Here is a 7,378-nt window from a genome sequence, read left to right as displayed (position 1 = left end):
TAAAAACCAAATTTAACCACGGTAGAAGAAGTGGCGGAAGATATCAAATCGCGATGTGAGGAGAAAATAGAGCCAAGCAAGATCATTGCTAACATGAAGGCATTAAAACAAAGGATACCAAGTCATTATGTAACGAAATAGAAGAGCTCACAGAGAAATTGAAAGTACTTTATTTACAAAAGAAAATACCAACAGATGTGGCAAGTGAATTGGCAGTAAAAGAGGGTATAGACTCATTAATCGAAAAGGCATCAATAGAGAAGCAAAAACAGCTCTTATTATAGGAAAATTCGCTACAATAAACGAAGCGACTAAAATAGTGAACGAATGTGAATCTAGGCAGGATAAAGCACACATATTGGCTTATCAAGGTTCAATTAACAATAGAAATATAATCGAGCATATCAGAATAGGAATAATCAAAACAACTATGGTCCAAATCCAAACCAACCCTACAGAAACTACTATAATAATAGAAATAATAGCTTCAATAATCGAAATAATAACAATAGCAACTACAACAACAATCAGCGAAATAATATTCGCTATAACAACAGATTTATTCAGGGATACAATAATGAAAGATACAACTCCAACTACAATGGTAATCAGAACAGACCAAACAAAACCTAAGGGCAATAACAAATGGAGAAACAGGGCAACAACAACGAAACATATACCATACTACAGCTCAGATACAGGAAGGAAAATAATGGAGAAATAGTGGAGGAAAATAATTTTTTAGACCAACAGGAGTCAACTCAAACCTAGATCAATTTACTCATTAGAGCTAAATGGAGTTGATTATATAAAGATTAGATTGAGCATTGCAATAATGAAACATCAATATTACTAGTTGATACAGGAGCATCAATTTCTTTATTCAAAGCAAGCAAGTTAAAGAAAATCATGGCTCAATACGTTCAGATTCAATATCATTAACAGGGATATCTAACACACCAATTTGTTCAAAAGGAAGTACAACATGCACTATATATTTCAACAATCTAGAATTGGAACACGATTTTGTATTAGTTCCAGATGAATTCAACATAGGAGCAGATGGCATATTAGAAAAGACTTTTACAAACTATACAGATGTTCAATTAATTATCATTTAGAAATGCTTACATTCACGTGTCAGGGTGTAGAAATTCAACACAACATCGAAGAAGATGATGGAAAAGGATTTATTTTACCAATCAGAAGTGAAGTGGTACGTAAAGTATACCTTCCAAACATTACAGAGGATACCATAGTCTTCGCACAAGAAATTCAACAGGAGTATTTTGTGGTAGCACTATTATTCAAGGATAATCAGTTAATTAAATTCATCAATACAAGGCAGAGAAATATTACATAACAAACGCAGAATTTAAACCCATTACAGAACCATTAGCAAATTATGAAGTGAAACAAGTGAATAACAAAGTAGGAGAAATTAATAATAATAGATTGCAAAATCTATTACAAAAATTAAAGTAGATAAAATTCCCACTACGGAAATTTATAATTTGAAGAAATTGTAACTGAATATAACGATATATTTTGCGTAGAGGATGATCCAATTACTACAAATAACTTTTACCCTCAGAAAATTGAATTAAGGATAATATTCCTACGTATATACCAAATTATAAACAAATATACTCACAGGCTGATGAAATACAAGTCAGGTAGACAAAATGCTTAAGAATGACATAATTGAACACTCAGTCTCCCCATATAACTCACCTATATTATTGGTTCCAAATAAATCAACGGATGACAACAAAAAATGGAGACTTGTAGTAGATTTCAAGCAGCTGAACAAAAGGTTATACCAGATAAATTTCCATTGCCAAGAATTGATACAATATTAGATCATTAGGGAGAGCAAAATTTTAGTACCCTTGATCTCATGTCAGGATTCCATCAAATACCTTTAGAAAATGATTCAAGAAAATTTACAGCTTTTTCAACCGGATCAGGGCATTACAATTTAAAGTATGCCGTTCGGTTTAAACATTAGCCCCAACAGCTTTCAACGCATGATGGCTATCGCTATGGCAGGATTAACTCCTGAGCTAGCATTTGTATATATAGACGATATAATCGTTACTGGCTGCAGTGCACGGCAGCACATCAGTAACACAGTTAAGGTTTTTGATAGGTTAAGGTCTTACAATTAAAAATTAAATACAGAAAAATGTTCATTTTTCAAAACAGAAGTTACTTATTTAGGTCATAAGATAACATACAAAGGTATACCCACGATTCTAAGTTTGAAACAATTAGAAACTTTCCCATACCCAAAATGCAGATGAAGTACGAAGATTCGTTGCATTTTGTAATTATTATCGTAAATTTGTACAGAATTTTGCCAAAATTGCTAAACCTTTAAATAACCTAATTAAGAAAAACGTCAAGTTTATTTGGACAGATGAATGCCAAAAAGCATTTAATAGTTTAAAAGAAAGCCTTTTGTCTCCAGCAGTCTTGAAGTATCCGGATTTTACTAAAGAATTCATACTAACAACTGATGCTTCAGATGTCGCATGTGGAGCAGTTCTTTCTCAAATCACAGATGGAAAAGATCACCCAATCGCGTATGCAAGCAAAAGTTTCACGCAAGGAGAAAAGAATAAGCCTATCATAGAAAAGGAACTTTCAGCAATTCACTGGGCAATCAATTATTTCAAACCATACGGCAGAAAATTCACCGTAAAAACAGATCACAGGCCATTAGTATACCTGTTTGGTATGAAAAACCCAACATCTAAACTAACAAGAATGAGACTAGATTTAGAAGAATTTGATTTTAAAATAGAATTTTTAGCAGGTAAAACCAACGTAGTAGCAGATGCTTTATCCAGAATTGTAACTGATTCGGATGAGCTTAAAGCATCAATTCCTAAAAATAATCAGATATATCAAATCCTATCTTAATGGTAAATACTAGAGCTATGGTAAAGAAAACAACGTTGTAGAAAACAAAGAAAACAAAAAGAAAAGGAAGAAATAATAGAAGAATATAATCCAAAAACATGTATGAAACAGACAGGCCATCTGATACAACTAAATGATGAAAATGAAATCAATATTAATGAAAAGATGAATTTATTGAGCTCGTGATATACAATCACAATTATTACAAAGCGCTGGGAAAATTTAAAATACCCATAACTTCTGCGAAGCAAAGTCAAACACTAGAGTTTGTACTGCATGAGTCATGCCTAATCGCTAGAAAGTACACAAAAATTTAGCAATTGCATCGAATGACAGATTATTCGAATTTTACTGAATGTCGACCATAAAAGAAATAATTAACAAAATGATAACAGACGTTCACATCGTCGTATTTACACCACCTAGACTGGTAGAAGATACAGAAGAACAGATCAAAATAATGTCCAATTTCCACACAACACCATCAGGAGGTCATATAGGACAATTCAAGCTGTATAGTAAGATAAAGGATAAATTCAAATGGAAAAATATGAAAGCGGATATCATCAAGTATGTAAAAAGTTGTAAAGCATGCGCAACTAATAAGATCTTAAAACATACTAAAGAGGAAACTGTTGTGACGACAACACCCTCTAAACCCTTTAACATCATAACGATTGATACCGTAGGCCCTTTACCAAAAACAGCAATAATAATCAATACGCAGTTACGATCCAATGCGAATTATCGAAATATATCATATCATCCCGATTCCAAACAAAGAAGCAAATACTATAGCAAAAGCATTAGTAGAAAATTTTATTCTTACATTTGGAAACTTTTTAGAAATGAGATCAGATCAAGGACTTGAATATAACAATGAAATTTTGGCACAAATATCAAAAATATACAAATCAAACAAACATTTGCAGCAGCATATCATCCACAAACAATAGGATCTTTAGAGCGAAACCATAGAAGTTTAAATGAATACTTACGAAGTTACACCAATGAGCATCATGATGACTGGATCAATGGACTAAATTTTACAAATTCGTTTATAACACATCAGTACATAGCACCACTAATTTCACACCTTTTGAATTAATATTTGGAAGAAAGCTAATTTACCACAAGAATTATACAAAACAAAAGTAGAGCCATTATACAATATAAAACAATACTACAATGAAATGAAGTTTAAATTACAAAAATCACATGAAATTGCAAAACAAAAACTTATTCAAGCAAATTACAACGTCAAGCAAATTGAATGAAAATGTAAACAAATTAACATACGAATAGAGATTATGTCTATTTAACAAACGAAAATAGAAGAAATTAGATCCAGCTTATATAGGACCATTTACAGTCGTAGAAATTACAAATACGGACTGCATTATAAAACACAATCAAACAGAAAAAACACAACAGTACATAAAAACAGATTAAAACATTTTTAGTGAATGCATTATTCACTCTTTCGTATAAACTCAATCGTACATTATTCAAAAAGGGTGGAGATGTAGCATATCTGCTAAACAAAACTTATTGTAAACCACACTATCAACTATAGACTCATTGTAACACACTTCGGAAAGCCAAATCACACTATTGCAACACATTCATTATATTACATCAGCAAATCAATACACACCATAGCAACATACCCAGACCATGCCGTCCATAGAACAAACCATCGAGACACATTTATCGAAACACACCGAAACGGGCACATAAGCAATTCAAGCGTTACTGCAGCAAAGTGGACAAACAGAGAACGCATAGCAACTTATTGCTAAAAGCGCGGTGTAGGCAAAGATCGACGAACGCACCCGTTCTTTAGCTAGAACAGTTTATACTTTCCAGAACCTTCGTAAAAACACTAAAAACGCAGCATAGGCACATAATGATAGACACCTCACTGCAATATAATGTATAAATTGCACCTCATATCAATAACCTTTAATTAGGTCAAAAACACATTCCAAAACCAAATGTACGAAACTTATTGAGTACAAATAAAACCAATTCCGACCGTGGCAAGTCAGATTCGTTCGGACTGCCAAGATAGGACGTTACGCTTCCTAATACTTCGCCTTCCAACTTATTTCAAGAGTTTAGTTATGTCCCCCTACCCAAGGTAAGGCTTCTAAACTCCAACGTTTCCAGCAAGGGAAACCTCCTAAAGGTTTCTATGATCGCCTGGACGATCAAGTGCTGAAAATCCGTTGGATCGATGTATTATTCCACCTCGACTCATGTCAGTAAAAACTCATCACCGCTCATCACATTACATGGCGACCGTAACTAACTTCCGAACTTACTACACACACACGCACGCGAGCACGCACGCACGCACGCACGCACACACGCCCACACACATGCACGCATGCATGTACGCGTGCACGCACCCGCAAAAGCGCGAACGCAAGCACGAACCCACGAAAGCGCGAATTCGTGGGTCGGCACGGCAAAGATTTCGGCACATTAAAAAAAAATAATTATTGTCACTATACATTGTGCTACATGATGCTTAGAAGCATCTAACATGTTCAAATTAAAAAAAAATAGATTAGTGTTAGACGTTCTCCTACGCTTTTTTAAATAGGCTTCTTCACCCTCAATTGGTACGGGCATCGAATGGTCTCATCAGCAGCGGCACGAAATAAAATAAACCATCAATACACCGATAACACTTTAAATCCCAAAACAGCTTCTCCCGCATCGTCTCAAGGTCACACACAAATTAATCGGCCTCAGCACAATTTTTCGATCGAAAAAATTCGATCGATCCGGCTGTCATTTTGGTGTCATTTGACACTCATTTCGCCGCCAAGGTGTTCATTTTACTGGTCATTTTGAAAACTGGTATACCATGACACTCACGAGCAAAATGAACTATGCTACAAAAAATCGATCGTTCCGCTTTGTATGGGGAAAACCGCGACGCATTGAGCTGCGGAAATATTCGAATATCAGAATAATTCCATAAATCAAGGTTGATGGTTTTGAAAACTTATGTAAAAGCAAGTTGCTAATGTTTTGGTTCTTTTTCAATATTTGGGGTGATAAAAATAATTTATTAAATATTCAAAAAATGGTTTGCCTACACTAATACTGAACTCGACGGGAATCGACTTCATGTAGGATTATGAAAGAAATAGTTATACTGTCAGTTTTACGTGAGCGCCTATCGATTTTTTTCGATCGGAAAATTGTGCTGAGGCCGAATAATGCTAACACCCACCATAACAATACACAACCGCAATGCACATATATGAATAACGCATACACCACAACACCAATCAGCTGGCGGCGGAAGGCACGGGCAAAGCGCAAGTAAGGCAAGGCAGGGTGAGGAGGGGGAGAAGAAGCGGACGAGAAAATGAGCGCCAATAATTTTAAATTTTTTTACCGTATTTTTTTTTTGCTCCGCCGCCATAAATAGTTCGTCCATTTCGCCACAGATGGCGCTAACCCTGGCTCAGGCCTGCGCAGGAATCGCTGAAGTCCCGCGCGGGAGACCATGCAAAATCTGCGCTGGCCAGGGCAGGCTTTGTCCCCAAATAGCCAGCTCGTACTTTATAGCTGATTTAGGGCAGTTTACAACGAGAAATCGTTCCGATCCCAATGCCACAAATCCACTAAACGACCACTAAACGGTTCTAAACGACTCAAGTTCTCTACCTAACGGAAATAGAAAGACTTCGTTTAGCAGACGCCAAACGACTCATGCATTCTAAAAATAGCAAAAAAGCTGGTGGCGCTATCTGTTGGTGGGTACCCAACCAGTTGAGCTTCATCGCTTTTGAGGAGAGCTTTCCATTCCTCTGTACTGTTGTATGGTTTCGCATTGAAGTATGCATCGCTAAACTAGAACGGCGATACGATTGTTTAAATACTAAACTCCAACGGAAACCACCAGCACTGAAGCAATTGAGATTTGAGCAATGGTCATTGGTGTTGATACCCACGTATCTAACCACACGACCATTTATATAGATTTTTGCTCAGAAAGTTAGAAGGCTATATAGGTCATAATAAAATGCAACTTGTCGAAACACATTGCAAGAAAAGGATAGCAATATAATGATGAGTTGTAATACGCCATCTATTGATCAAACCATGAAGCTGTGGAGCTTTCATTTTTTTTCTATGGATATTCAATTTTCCAGTCGTTTAAGCTTAATCTGTGGCGCTTGGGATGTCGTACTTTGTGGCTGATTAAGAGATAGACGGTACTTTGATTTCGAGCAGATGATACCGCTCCCAACCCTCGCCATGTTTGCCAGGACTATTAGCAACCCTTGCAATGTTTGGCGGGATCTTAAAAGGGAAAAGGGCCCAATATCCGTAGAGTTGGCAACCAGATTTACACACGTAAGTTGGCAACGGCATACCCGGGTATTCCACACGTTTTGATGTAAAAATTCACGATTTTCATAGG

The sequence above is a fragment of the Anopheles merus genome, unplaced genomic scaffold (genome assembly GCF_017562075.2).
Source record: "Anopheles merus strain MAF unplaced genomic scaffold, AmerM5.1 LNR4000218, whole genome shotgun sequence".
Classification (NCBI taxonomy): Eukaryota; Metazoa; Arthropoda; class Insecta; order Diptera; family Culicidae; genus Anopheles; species Anopheles merus.
Note: the sequence above shows the minus strand (reverse complement) of the source record.